The sequence below is a fragment of the Sinocyclocheilus anshuiensis genome, unplaced genomic scaffold (assembly GCF_001515605.1).
Source record: "Sinocyclocheilus anshuiensis isolate Anshui unplaced genomic scaffold, SAMN03320099.WGS_v1.1 scaffold318, whole genome shotgun sequence".
NCBI classification, from domain to species: Eukaryota; Metazoa; Chordata; class Actinopteri; order Cypriniformes; family Cyprinidae; genus Sinocyclocheilus; species Sinocyclocheilus anshuiensis.
This window is the reverse complement of record NW_015547653.1, coordinates 84,584-98,131: the sequence shown is the minus strand read 5'-3', so window position 1 is coordinate 98,131 and position 13,548 is coordinate 84,584. Positions and strand designations below refer to the sequence as shown.

Sequence of the window (13,548 nt, the reverse complement as noted above, 5' to 3'; positions counted from 1 at the left end):
AGGACAATTTTTAATATAACTCCGACTGGATTCGTCTGAAAGAAGAAAGTCATATACACCTAGGATGCGTCGAGGGTAAGTAAAACACAAGCTAATTTTCATTTTTGGGTGAACTAACCCTTTAATACGAATAATAAAAAGTCAAAAATAAAAAGATGCCAATGCCATTAAAGGTGAAACAAACTCAAATTTAAAATAAAATATAATAATGTTATACAATATAAAAAATATAATATAAAAATATGAAATAAAAATAACTTTTCATAAATAACAGTCTAAAGACAACTAGTTAACATAATTATCATAACAGTAATTTGTTAAGTTTGTGGTTTCTGAGAGGGTGCATTCACATAAAGAAGTAAATTATAAGAGGCTGTGTATTACAGTAATTGTACCACAATTTACCACATTTCCTGAGTGTTTCTCTTTTATATCTTTCTCAGGCTATCAAGCAGACCATTGACAGAAATATGGTGGATTTATACGCTTTGCAAAGTGTTGAGCTGAGTGATATCAATTTGGTGATGTGCAGGCTGTCATCTCTCACTCCTGCTCAGATGCCTCAACACGCAGGACAGGCGCATTGGGCCTGAGCAGTCTGATCACGGATAGAAAGACCCATGGAGGTAAGATTAACATTAAAGAGAGGTTAACATAAAAAAACACTATAAGGTCAGGGTTGTGAATCAAAAACTAATTTTGATTCACAATTGGTTGCGCCTTTTAAAAAAATAAATAAAACAAATACCAGTACACAATGATTTTAATGAAATTCCAACAATGCAAAAATACTCTGTGTTTTCTGTACTGGTGAAGAAATTTAATTTTAATTTTAAAGTTTTAATAATTTTATTTGCTTTTGTCATAGCTTTCATTTTTATTTTAGTTTTAGTCATTTTGGTGCTTCAACTTAAACTTCTTTATTTCACTTAGATGCCAAGACAGATTAGTCCCATTCACTAACAATGAATGAGCTGGTCTTATGAGCTGGTTCTTTTTAATGAACCGTTCTCAAACTCGTCAGTCTTAAATGACTCAATGACTGACTTTTCTTTGTAATTGACTTGAAATACACCAAACACTTAAGGTTTTGTGAGATTGGTGTAATATACTAGATGTTATAATGTACAGTAGTTAGTTAGGTTTAATTATTTTGTGCTTCCTCAAAGATACCAAATTAATCGTTAATAGAATTGCTGAGGAACCAGAATTGTTACATGTAATCAGAATCAACCAAAATAGTTTCCCTTCCATAATAAAGATGTCAAACATTCTGACATCAAACTGACTTGGGTCCACACCAAAAGCTGTCATGTGAAAAATGCCCACAGTCAAATCAAGCATCACTGGTTCCTGAAAGATGTACCAATTAGATGTGTGTTTAAGAGACCACAAGGTGACTTATCAGTCCAATCCCAGCATGCACTAGGCCACACCCTTTTTTCCTCACCCTTTGTAGGTGAACTCTATTGGGTTTTGTGGACAAAAGAATCAGATTCCAACCCAAAACCTCTATCAGGGTAAATTTGGAAGGTGTCACAGGATAGCTTAACTCCATTGCTGAGCTCTTCTCTGTGTTGAGTTCAGAGCCTTGTGTCAGAGGCCAGTGAGGGGCCCCAGCAGAGGCCCTGGAGCTCAACCAGGATCTAGCCACACAGGCCCTAATGCTATTAAAGCCATCTGTGCCGCCACATACTCACTGTCTCGTTCTTTTTGTCACTTTCCATTTCACTCACCTATCCTCTCTCTCTGTTTTCTTTCTTTCACTTCTCATCTTTCTCTCTTTCTTCAGTTTGCTTACAAAGCACATTGCCTTCTCCATTGTGTTTAAATTCATTTTCCGCTTTCTTTAAGAAGGCAATTAAGAGCAGACATAAGCTTTAATTGGACACAGATATGATTATGTTGCATTTCCCCACAATTGATCCCAAAAGGCCCACAGAGAAACAAAAGGGAGACAGAAACCAGAGCTTAATGATGGTCTGATTAGACGTCGTAGAATGTTTACATAGTTACTGCATAGCCTGAGACATTCCTAACATGAGCGAAGTTTAGCCTTCATTTGTTTTTGTTTACCCTTGGTTTGTTTAGCTTAGTTGTGCTCTGGCGGTTGTTGTGATTGGTTGTGACCTTGTATGTGTGAGTCGGTAAGATTTCAAGACGTTGTTTGTTTGTAAGTGATGAGATGTTTGTTCAAAGAAGGCTCTGCATTCTTTCTGAGCTCTTCCCATCTGTTTGTATGTGTTTTTTGCACATGTGTTGTCTAGGTTCTCCAGTGCACTCATTTCCTGCCACACGTCAGCAGCGGAGAAGAAGTGCATGTGAATTATGCTAAGCTTTGTCAGACTCTGGATGAGTAGGTGAGGAGGTTCTTCACAGACTGGAGTCAGAGACTGAACAGAGAGTGTCTCAGCAGTCTCAACCAGCCGCTCATGATCCGTTATAAAGGGAAGACAGGTCTGCTGGACATCAACTTTAACAAGTATGTGATTACACAAACACACATGCATACAGGCCCTCCAGTACCTCTGTGCTCACTATGATTGTCAATATAATTAGACATGCCTGTCACTGACCAGGGATATTTTGTCCATGGTTTATGGCACATGATTCAGTGCACTGCACACTATAAAAATATTTGTTTTCATAATTTTTCATCAGAAAAATATGGAGCCAGATCAGCCTCAAAAATAATACATTTACAAAACAAAATTCATTAATACACGGCACAATTTACATTTACAAAATCCGATTCGTAAATTCAAAACACAAGTAAAAGCATAAATATTTCCCCAAATGCTCACACAAATGCATCTTACCTAAATAAATGTAAAATGTTTACACAAATATGTGTACATCAAGTTCTTAAATTAATTTCCATCACACATTTATGAATGATGTTACATGTATTTATGGATCGTTGAATCTGCATTTGCAAATCGTCACACGTGCTTGGACTGCTTTGAATATGTGTGCGGTATTTTTGAGACCTTCCTGACAGGTTAAGATTCATAAATATCTTTTTTTGGAAGATGTTCCGTTCAGCCAATCGCGGTGAGCTTTTAATCCACCAATCAAAACGCTCCTTACTGAACAGACTCAAGAAGCTCAACGCTGCGCTTGTACTGTTCATTGTTCCATGATCGGGTCCTTGACTGCGGAGAGATTTCAGCATGGAGGATAAAAACCAGACTCAACGAGTAAGTAAAGTCCTTTTTTTATCTGATGCCATTTTCTTATGATTAAAGGTTGTTTTAGTTAATGAAGTGTTCAGTTTGCAGTGTTACAAAGTTGTTAGTCCATGCCAGCTTTCTTATACACTGAACAAAATTATAAACGCAACACTTTTGTTTGCCTTTTGTGTACATAGAAAAAGTCTTAGATCTTTGAGTTCAGCTCATGAAAAATGGGGGTAAAAACAAAAGTGTTGCGTTTATAATTTTGTTCAGTGTATTATAACTGGTAGGAACACTTTAGTAATCACAGGATGAATGGGCGATAAACAATCAATAAAACAACGATTTCAATGATAAACTAACGGGTAATTTTAAATCTGGTTTGTAGATAGTGGGTTCTAAAGTTACCATCGCGACCAGCTATAATCGTAAGAAAATGCCATCAGATAAAAAAAATGACTTTACTCACTCGTTGAGTCTGGTTTTCATCCTCCATGCTGAAATCTCTCTGCTGTGTGCGTTAGAAATCTCCCTTAGGTGGTGGTAGCTGTTTTTAATGCCTGATCAAAAGTTACTGCGAACCTGATACTACTACTACTAATAACAACAACAACAACAACAGAACACATTACATAATTGTTGTTATTAAATGAAATATCTGGACATTTAATATTACAGATTGATCTGAATAAACAGGGTATGTGCAACTTTGGTGTATAAGACAGCAGGATAACCAGGTAGCTGTATTTTGTGCGAACGATATATATAAATCATAATGTGATTTTGTAGAAATTGTAATCAGGTGCTAAAAAAAAAAAAAAAAGAGTACCCATTAAAATGTCTTTACATCAAGGACCCGATCATGGAACAATGCACAGTACAAGCGCAGCGTTGAGCCTCTTGAGTCTGTTCAGTAAGGAGCGTTTTGATTGGTAGATTAAAAGCTCACCGCGATTGGCTGAACGGAGCATCCTCCAAAAAAAGATATTTATGAATCTTAATCTGTCAGGATGGTCTCAAAAATACCGCACACAAATTCAAAGCAGTTCATGCACGTGTGACGATTTGCAAATGCAGATTGAATGATCCATAAATACATGTAACATCATTCATAAATGTGTGATGGAAATTAATTCAAGAACTTGATATATACATATTTGTGTAAACATTTTAAATTTATTTAGGTAAGATGCATTTGTGTGAGCATTTGGGGAAATATTTATGTTTTTACTTGTGTATTTATGAATTGTGAATTTACTAATTGGATTTTGTAAATGTAAATTGTGCAGTGCATTAATTTTGTTTTGTAAATGTATTATTTTTGAGGCTTATCTGGCTCCATAGAAAACATTGCCTTTTTTATTTAATGGAGAGGACGGTATAGGAACATCATAAAACATCCACTTCTCACTTTTTCTTCGGAGGGAAATAAATAATATTAAATAATAATATTGACCGCAATGGATTAAATCCTATGTTACATTCTGTTACACTTGAAGTTGAATATGTTGTGAATACTGTTAATTATTGTCCTTTAGCGACCCATTCAAACCCTTTCAAATAATTACGTTATTTGTGGTTGTGCTGATCTGAAATCTTTCGTGCTCTGTAGTCATACATGACCATTACATTACAATACATGACCATTACTGGAGATGTTTTATACATGCTGAATTTTCTAGTGTGAGCACAAATGCATAGACTTTGAATGTATAACTGTGTTTATGTGTTCAGGAACCTGTTGAAGATGTTTAATGAGATTCATTACTGGGACCGACTGCTCTTGGAGATCCCTCACTACATCACAGAGGTGTATCAGTGCAGAGAGGAACTCCACAGCCTGAGAGAGAATGTCCTCCTAGTTGTTAGAGACTACAACAGGTCGGTATGACTGACAGAGACTGAATTCAGTACAAACTGAGTATTTACATTCCATTTGCCTCTATACACATCTCCATTCAAGACTTTAGCACATCCAGTCTGGAGAAAAGCACTTGAATTAAATGCGCACACACACACACACACACACACTTCCACTGAACAAAACAATTCACACTTATGTCCCTCATTCTGTAGTGAATAATAACCTCCTCCTCTCTCACATATGCGCATACACACACACACACACGCTCTTCAGACTGGAGGACTCATTGTAACTCTCAGAGGGACAGAGTGAGTCATCTCTGTCAGTATTGTTACCACATTTAATGCATTCTACACATGCCAGCTGGAAACAAACACTTAAACCCAGCAGAAGCTAAACAGGCCACTTGCCCCAAATGGCAAAGCACATCCAATAAGACTTGTTAATCCATTTTTACCACCCTCTTGTTCAGTTATGCTTTTAAAATGGCCTTGCTTGTTTTTAAAAAATGCTGTGAAAGAAACTTGTCAGTGCCTGTAAGACCTAAAATGAAAATGAAAAAAAAAAAACAACAGTGAACTTCCTCTTATATGTTTGTGTTCACTCTCTATTAGAATCATTAAGGCTCTAAATGCAGATGAGCTGGGTCTCTTTTCTGAGAGAATTCGGTTCTTGGATAGGAAAATCCAGCCAGGCCTGTCAAAACAGCACTGGTCGACAAAAGGAATAGCCAGCATCTTTATCAATGACTGCAGATTGCACGCCAACAAGGTCAGTAGTTTCTGAAACACACACACAAATACACACAACAGAAAATTGTGGCCAAACAGATGGTAAAGTGAAAAGCTTGTGTTCCTCAGGCAGATGGAAATTTTCTGGATTTGCCCTGATTAAAGCAGTATGAATTTCAATGCTGGTCCAGTGCATTGCCACCAGAAAAACATAGGTGGTGAAGCTGGTCAGCCAGCATAGTCTTTCTGGTAAAGCTGAAGTACAGCTAGCTAGGCATGAAGCCCGGTGTGGACAGCGGCCTGGTTTCTTCAGCAGAGAAACCTCCTGAGTCCAAAAATTGCAGAGAATTATAGACATAGATATAGGCATCCCAGAAATGCTGGATTTGCTTGACAAATTAATAATTAGCATTTCTGGTCATTCTAGTTTAGGGCTGTAAGCAAAACTATTTTGATAATCTATTAATCCAATGGGGTTTTTTCTCTTTGATTGCATAGTCTTGCCCAATGCGCTCTTTCAAGTGATCAATTTGACTATATTGTTTGCTATGCATTGTTGCAAAAATGTTTTAAAATAATAAAAATGTATATTTTAAAAAATAATAAGTTGCAATATAAAGTTTATTTACATAGAATAGAATATTGTTCTGAACAATGTGCTCCCTTTCTCTGTTGCGCTTCATTTGATTGATATGCATGCATACATTTTATGAAGTTAAATGATGACAGCAACATTTAATTGCTCACTTGCTGTTAAAAAAAATACTCTTTTGCTAAATGGAAATAATTCTTGCAGTGTATGTAAAATGTGTTTCCCCTCCATAGAAATGCATTTTTCACTACATTAAGTGAAACCACTAAGACCCAACCAATTTTTTTTGTTTGTATTTATTATTATTTCCTTTATCAATGATCAATTTCATTGAATAGCTATTGCAGCCCTATTCTAGTATGCAAAGTTTCACCCAAAGTCTCACCGGTTTTAATCCAGTTTTTAGTCGTACACAGATTTTTGTGAGTACCACAGGGCTCTGGTGAGTGGGGGTTAAGATGTGGTCTGAGATTTGAGCTCTGTAGCAGCCAGCAAATGATGCACTAGAATTAGTGGTCAGATAACTGGCAGGTGCTGGTTTTATTAAAAAAGACCTGGAAGGCCAAATATAAGATTGCTGTTTGATAGCTTATAAAGGACACATCTACAGTAAATGAAAGATGTTCATAACTTTCACACTGAGAGCAGACGAGAACATGTTTGGAATTCAGTTGTAGGTAGTTTAAGGGGTTTAGGACTTTTTTCACATGTTGTGAGTTAGACCAACAGTTTAGGGTTTGGACTTTGAGAAAAAGGGCTGGCTTTAACAAGTAAATTAAACAGTTGACTGATACTTTATTAGGAAGACATCCAAAAGAAAATATAAAGAAAGAAATCCGCTATATAAATCCCATTTTTATAGGGATAACACTAATATATACTACCGTTCAAATGTTTGGGGTCTGTAAGATTCTCTTTTTATTGTTTTTGAAAAAAGACCCTTAGGGGCCATTCACATATCGTGTATTTTGCGCGCTCAAGTTCGTTATTTCAAATGTAGGCACGCTCATAATGGAATCGGGTCCGACGCTCTCATTTTATCTAGGCGCGTCCTTGCCGCATCGAGATAAAAACATTTAAACTTTTCAGAATGCCGCAAGTGCACCGTGGGTCATGTGACAAGAACCAACCAATCAGCTTCATCCTTTCCCGTAACGACACAGAAAGGTAGGGATGGGCGATACCACTTATTTTGTTTTCGATACGATACCGATATTTTTCAAACCAGTATCGTCGATATCGATACCGATTCGATACTTCTGAACTAAACTTTTAAATGATGAAATTGATTAAATGATTAAATTACTAAGAGTAAAATGGGTAATGATAAGCGCTTAACTTTGTTTAAAACGCATTTTAACATTCAATACGACTTCAGATGCAGCTTCTGTGTTGATTTAATTTGCTTGGTAACAGCCCAAATGTCTTATTATTCTAATTCCCTGATTAAATGTAAGAATTTGACTCAAAAGATAATGGACACTTTTAGAAAAAATGGCTTTATAAAGGTAAAAATGCCCATAAAATACAAAAATCAGTTTAAACTTATTGGAAAAGATTAATTTCTATCAGTATGAACTGACCACCACACAGAATATGAAGAATATTAAAAACATTAGGAATCAGCTGTCTTCAGCAGTCCTTAAGGTACCAACACAATAACACACTCAGCAAAATATCGTCTAATTATTGTTATCGATAAAATCCCATAAAATATCGATATATCATTTTTTGTCAATATCGCACACCCCTAGCTGCAAATCCATTTATCCTTTGCTGAAACTTCTGCGTCTTCACGGAGAGCGCAGGTCATGGTTACTTAGCAATGCCAGACGCCTCCAGAGCGCAAGCGCCCGAACGCTTTGGAAAAAAGCAGAAAGTGGCGCGCATAACGTTTTCCACACGTTTTTAGGAGCGACATGTGAACAGCCCCTTATATGGTCACCAAGGCTGCATTTAATTCAATAAAAAAACTACAGTAAAAACTAATATTGTAGAATATTATTAGAATATAAAACAACTGCTTTCTGTATTTTAGTATATATTGAAATGTAAGTTATTCCTGTGATGGTAAAGCTGAATTTTCGGCATCATTACTCCAGTCTTCAGTGTCACTTGATCCTTCAGTAATCATTCTAATATGCTGATTTGGTGCTTAAGAAATATTTCTTATTATTATCAATGTTAACAGTTGTGGAAACCATGATACATTTTTTTTCAGGATTTTTTGATAAATAGAACATTTTAAAGCATTTATTTGAAATAGTCATTTTTGGCAACAATGTAAGTCTTTACTGTAACTTTTGATCAGTTAAATGCATCTTTGCTGAATAAAGTATTCATTTCTTACCTTTTCTTTATTTTTGACTGGTAGTGTATTTTTCAATAAAATCTAGCGCAGAATACATCACGGCAGGTAAGAAATATTTTTGGCTAGTAAATTGTCTCAAGTCACCCACTATTGGCAGGGGTAGCAAAAAAAAAAAAAAAGAGTTAATTTTGTTCCCTAGCTACAGTTTTTCAGGAACAGAAGGCTTTGCTCTTGTTTTGTACCGATACAGCTGTGTCCTTTTGCTGGCCGTTATTGCTTTTGTAATGCAAGAATAAGGCAGCAGGCTTTACTGAAAATGGAAGTGCGACTCAATGGAGAGCAATTGTGAAATCTATTCACTTCCTCTGCTGGCTGTCCATCACTCCTTCATTGTACAAGGCAATATGATATTAAAGCACTGGCAGTGCCCTTTAGCCATGTGGTAAAGACACACACACACACACACACACACACATATATATATACACAAAGGCATGCAAGCAGCAGCATGAATGCCCCATCTACTTTAATAAAGGTAGCACAGGCATCTCTCAGTATAAACAGCCCCAGCGTTCACAATGAAAGGCAGCCAGCCTCGTTCGTGCCGCCACTGTGCCCAGTTCTCAGTTGCTGGAGAGAGCTGGGGGCGAGAGATCAGGTTCACGTCAGAGTCAATGTCAGACATCCTTCGAGTCCAAAACAGAGCTGGCAACAGCTTCAGTGGTAATGGAGAAGTGTGGAGAACTCGAAACATCTGAGCTTACACACACCCACGCACACTTATACAGTATACATTCTACACACCCGTGCACATCGAGTAATCTTCCCCTTTGAGGCTTATTTCATGTGACACATTTCGTGCATGAAAAAGTCACAAGACGAGCTGGATCCAGAGCTGGAAGGAAGAGTAAGATTATGCGGCATGTAAGATGCTTCTGAGAACCTCTATGCAGACTCACAAAAATGTCTCAGCAACCCTGCCCTCCACAGATTGAATAGGGAGCTGTTGGACGAGAAAGCTTGATGCTTTGTGGATAAGAACTGCCTCCTTTAATTTTAAGCACAGGGATAGGTGGAAATCAGATGCTCTATTTCTGTGGAAGAGTGAGAGAGGGAGACATGAGACGGAAAATCCTGCTGGAAAACCCTTGCTGCTCTGTTTGAATGTGTTTTTTCATTCTGTTTTATTTTTTCTTCTCTTTTTCTTTTTTCTTTTCTTTTATTTTTTAACCACATTCTGTCTTTCTGTCATTTTTTTTTTTTTTACAGTGCAATTAGTTTTCCTCAGCCTAATGGAGGAGCACCTGAGCTTTTAATGGTTGCTTTGTGCTGTAACTCCTCTCAGGGCAGTTATTCAAACTACCTATGTGTAGCTCCTCACTACAGGTAAAAAACATGTACTCCCATATGTAAACGCTGAGGTTTTGTTTCACAATATCTTAAAGGCTTTGGAACAGTGAAAGACCAGTAAAGTGGTAGCTCATTTTAAATAATGACGCAGCAATGTCAGGAAAAGGTTATGCAGATAGCAAGAACAAAGAAGTGCATAGCCTGACAATTTTGTCTACAATATGCATTAAGATGGTTGTTAGTGCCCCTATTATGGCATTTTTAAGGTTCCTAATATTGTTTTGGGAGTCTCCTACAATAGGTTTACATGCATGCAAGGTCAAAAAACGCTTTTATTTTCTCAAAATATGCATTTATTATCACCTCATTTTCCAACGATTCGTTCAAAGCAGCTCTAAGATTCAGTCTCTCTAAACGCTGCCTTTCTGTGAGCCTAATCCGCTAAAAAACATGTACTCCCATATGTAAACGCTGAGGTTTTGTTTCACAATAGCTTAAAGGCTTTGGAACAGTGAAAGACCAGTAAAGTGGTAGCTCATTTTAAATAATGACGCAGCAATGTCAGGAAAAGGTTATGCAGATAGCAAGAACAAAGAAGTGCATAGCCTGACAATTTTGTTTACAATATGCATTAAGATGGTTGTTAGTGCCCCTATTATGGCATTTTTAAGGTTCCTAATATTGTTTTGGGAGTCTCCTACAATAGGTTTACATGCATGCAAGGTCAAAAAACGCTTTTATTTTCTCAAAATATGCATTTAATATCACCTCATTTTCCAACGATTCGTTCAAAGCAGCTCTAAGATTCAGTCTCTCTAACCGCTGCCTTTCTGTGAGCCTAATCCGCTGTGATTGGTCAGATGGCCCAGTCTGCTGTGATTAGTCTGCTGCATACAGAGTGTGTCGGAAACGATACGCCTATTGCCATAGTTCCATATTTTGAACTCCCGATAGAAAATATAAACATCTATTATTTATCATACTCACAGGTTGTGATTCAGTGGAGACAGTTGGTCCAAATAAACTGGGTATTGAGCCATCTTTCAAGAGCAAGCGTTTTGTGAATCCTGTGTTGAACTCCCTGAGATTAGAGAAGCAGTCATCAGTAAAATGACACAAAAAAAGATTGGGGTTATACTGCTGTGGTACAGTGGGGAAAAAAATTAATGTTAACCACTGATTCTTTTTGTACCCACTGTATCTTACAGTTTACTAAGCTGTGTGTTTTGGGATTAACACTTGCACTCTCTCTTTGTTTTTCTGCTTTCTCTCATTTTGATCTCTCATCTCTCCCACAGATGCAGTTAATGGTGGATGAATATAAGGCAGCTAACCTAGCCGCCTCTAAGCTCTGTGAGAGGATCAGTGAACTGCGTTTGGTGCCTGTGGATGGCAAGATGGTCTATGGAGACCTGGAGTTCCAGGAGGATCAGCAGAGTCATCAGCATAGCCAGCTGCTCCGACTGCAGAACGCTCACCAGGACATTATCAAAATCATGGCCAGAGTCTACGGGACCTTCCACCTAGATGGCCCAGAGGTTGGACTGTCTGTGTGTTGTGTCTTAGAATCTTTTCCACTAAAGAAATAAGCTTTTTGAGATTGTGATGTATACGTTGCTTAAGGAGTGTTGTTGGTGTTAAATCAGCATAATGCACAACCTCAAGTGGCTTGAGGTTTTCATGGTGAGGACTTCCCATTGACTTCCATATTTGTGTATGTTTTCAGGTGCAACAGTATTGGATGTCATGCATGGAGAAGATGGACCGAATGGTTGAGGAGGCATTTCGTGTGAATATAAAGCGCTCACTGCAGGAGCTCTCTAAAGCCGTCAGTGGAGATGGCAAGACATCCCCAAACCCTTTATTCAGAGTGCAGGTGGTACTGACACAGCAGACTCATCGATCTCTTGCTCAGGTACACAAAGACAGACACCCAGAAACCCTCTGTTTGTCAAATCTAGTAATGCAGTGGCCATTGATAACATTGTTTATGTGACAAGGTGACCCTTACCTCACATTTAGACTCCCAAAACCTTACCCTCTGTGATTTCAAGGCAAAAAGTACAAATAAAAAAAACTGTGCAAATCATTGTGTTGGTCATGGAGAGCTGCTGGCCATGGGTTTTACATACAGAATAAAGACACTATCATTCATTAAGCAGAGGGCATTCAGAACACCACAACCTCTATAAATCACAGCTGTGGCAGCACTGCTGCGTTATTCAGCACTCTACTCTACTGCTCAGCTCTACAGAGGTATATTTGGACTGAGGCCTATGGGTAATGTCCCATGATGCTTAGTCAGCGAAACACAGTGAGAAAGAAAAAGCAGAAATGTTAGTTTGACTTAATTGAGTGTATTATAGGGACAGTGGTTGCATTGGTCTGTGGAGACAGACTGCCTCAGGCAAAGCGCTCTAAGTGCCAGAGGGAAGGGAAATGCATTAATGCTAGCTTAGGACACACCATTAAAGGCCCTTTCACACTGAATGCAAAATGAATAAGCAAAAAAAATCATTGATGAATGGTCTGTTCACACCAAGCGAAACGAATATCCATCAGGCTGACTGACAAACAAATTCACGCTGGTACAATAGTTGCTGCGACACCTTTTCCAGCTCTTACAGAGGAGACAATTATAAATGGTCACAGAAACCTCAAGATACTGGACAAGCTAGTAAGATCAAGTCATATTTCATATTTCAACAATAAAAGTAAAAATTGGTTCTAAGACTCATAACTCCATATTTGAGAACTTTTCTACATTAGCAGAGTCAGAGTGGTAACATTTACATACCTCTGTGATGAAACTCCACATGAGAACAGACAAAACATTTTTAGGCTATCGACATGAAAAGTGATCCAGTCCTCATTAACATATAATTTAATTATTTGCATTTTTGTGTGTATTTCTGATTCTTTTTTAATTAATTTACATGTTTTGTTTTTTTCCTTAACGCTGTGTGTTAACGTGTTCACTACAATAAAACAATCAAATACACTAAAAGTTTGAGAGATGTTTATTTAATCAAAAATACCGTAAAATAGTAAATATTTACAATTTAAAATTAACTGTAATATATTTAAAAAACTGTAATTATTTCCTGTGATGACTTAGCTGAATTTTTAGCAGCCATTACTCCAGTCTTCATTGTCACATGATCCTTCAGAAATTATCTTCTTATGCTTATATGCTGATTTGGTGCTCAAGAAAAAAAAAAATTCAGAGATCTTTGAATATGTATATTCTTTGAAAGTTCAAAAAACAGTATTTCTTTTCAACATATAAAATCATTTGTAACATTATAAATGTCTTTACTGTCACTTTTGTCACAATTTAATGCATAATTGCTGAATAAAAGGATTAACAAAACATACTGACCCCAAACTTTTGAACGGTAGTGTAAATAAGTAAATCACAAAATTAATAATTAAATTAAATTCATTTCAAGTTTATTTGTATAGCGCTTTTCACGATACAAATCGTTGCAAAGCAACTTTACAGCAAATTAAGTTTCTACAAT

The 13,548-nt window shown here is 37.1% G+C and overlaps 1 pseudogene; it reads left to right on the top strand.

Moving 5' to 3' along the window:
* LOC107702042 (dynein heavy chain 2, axonemal-like) overlaps positions 1-13,548 on the top strand; it is a 153,203-nt pseudogene that overhangs the window by 55,329 nt on the left and 84,326 nt on the right.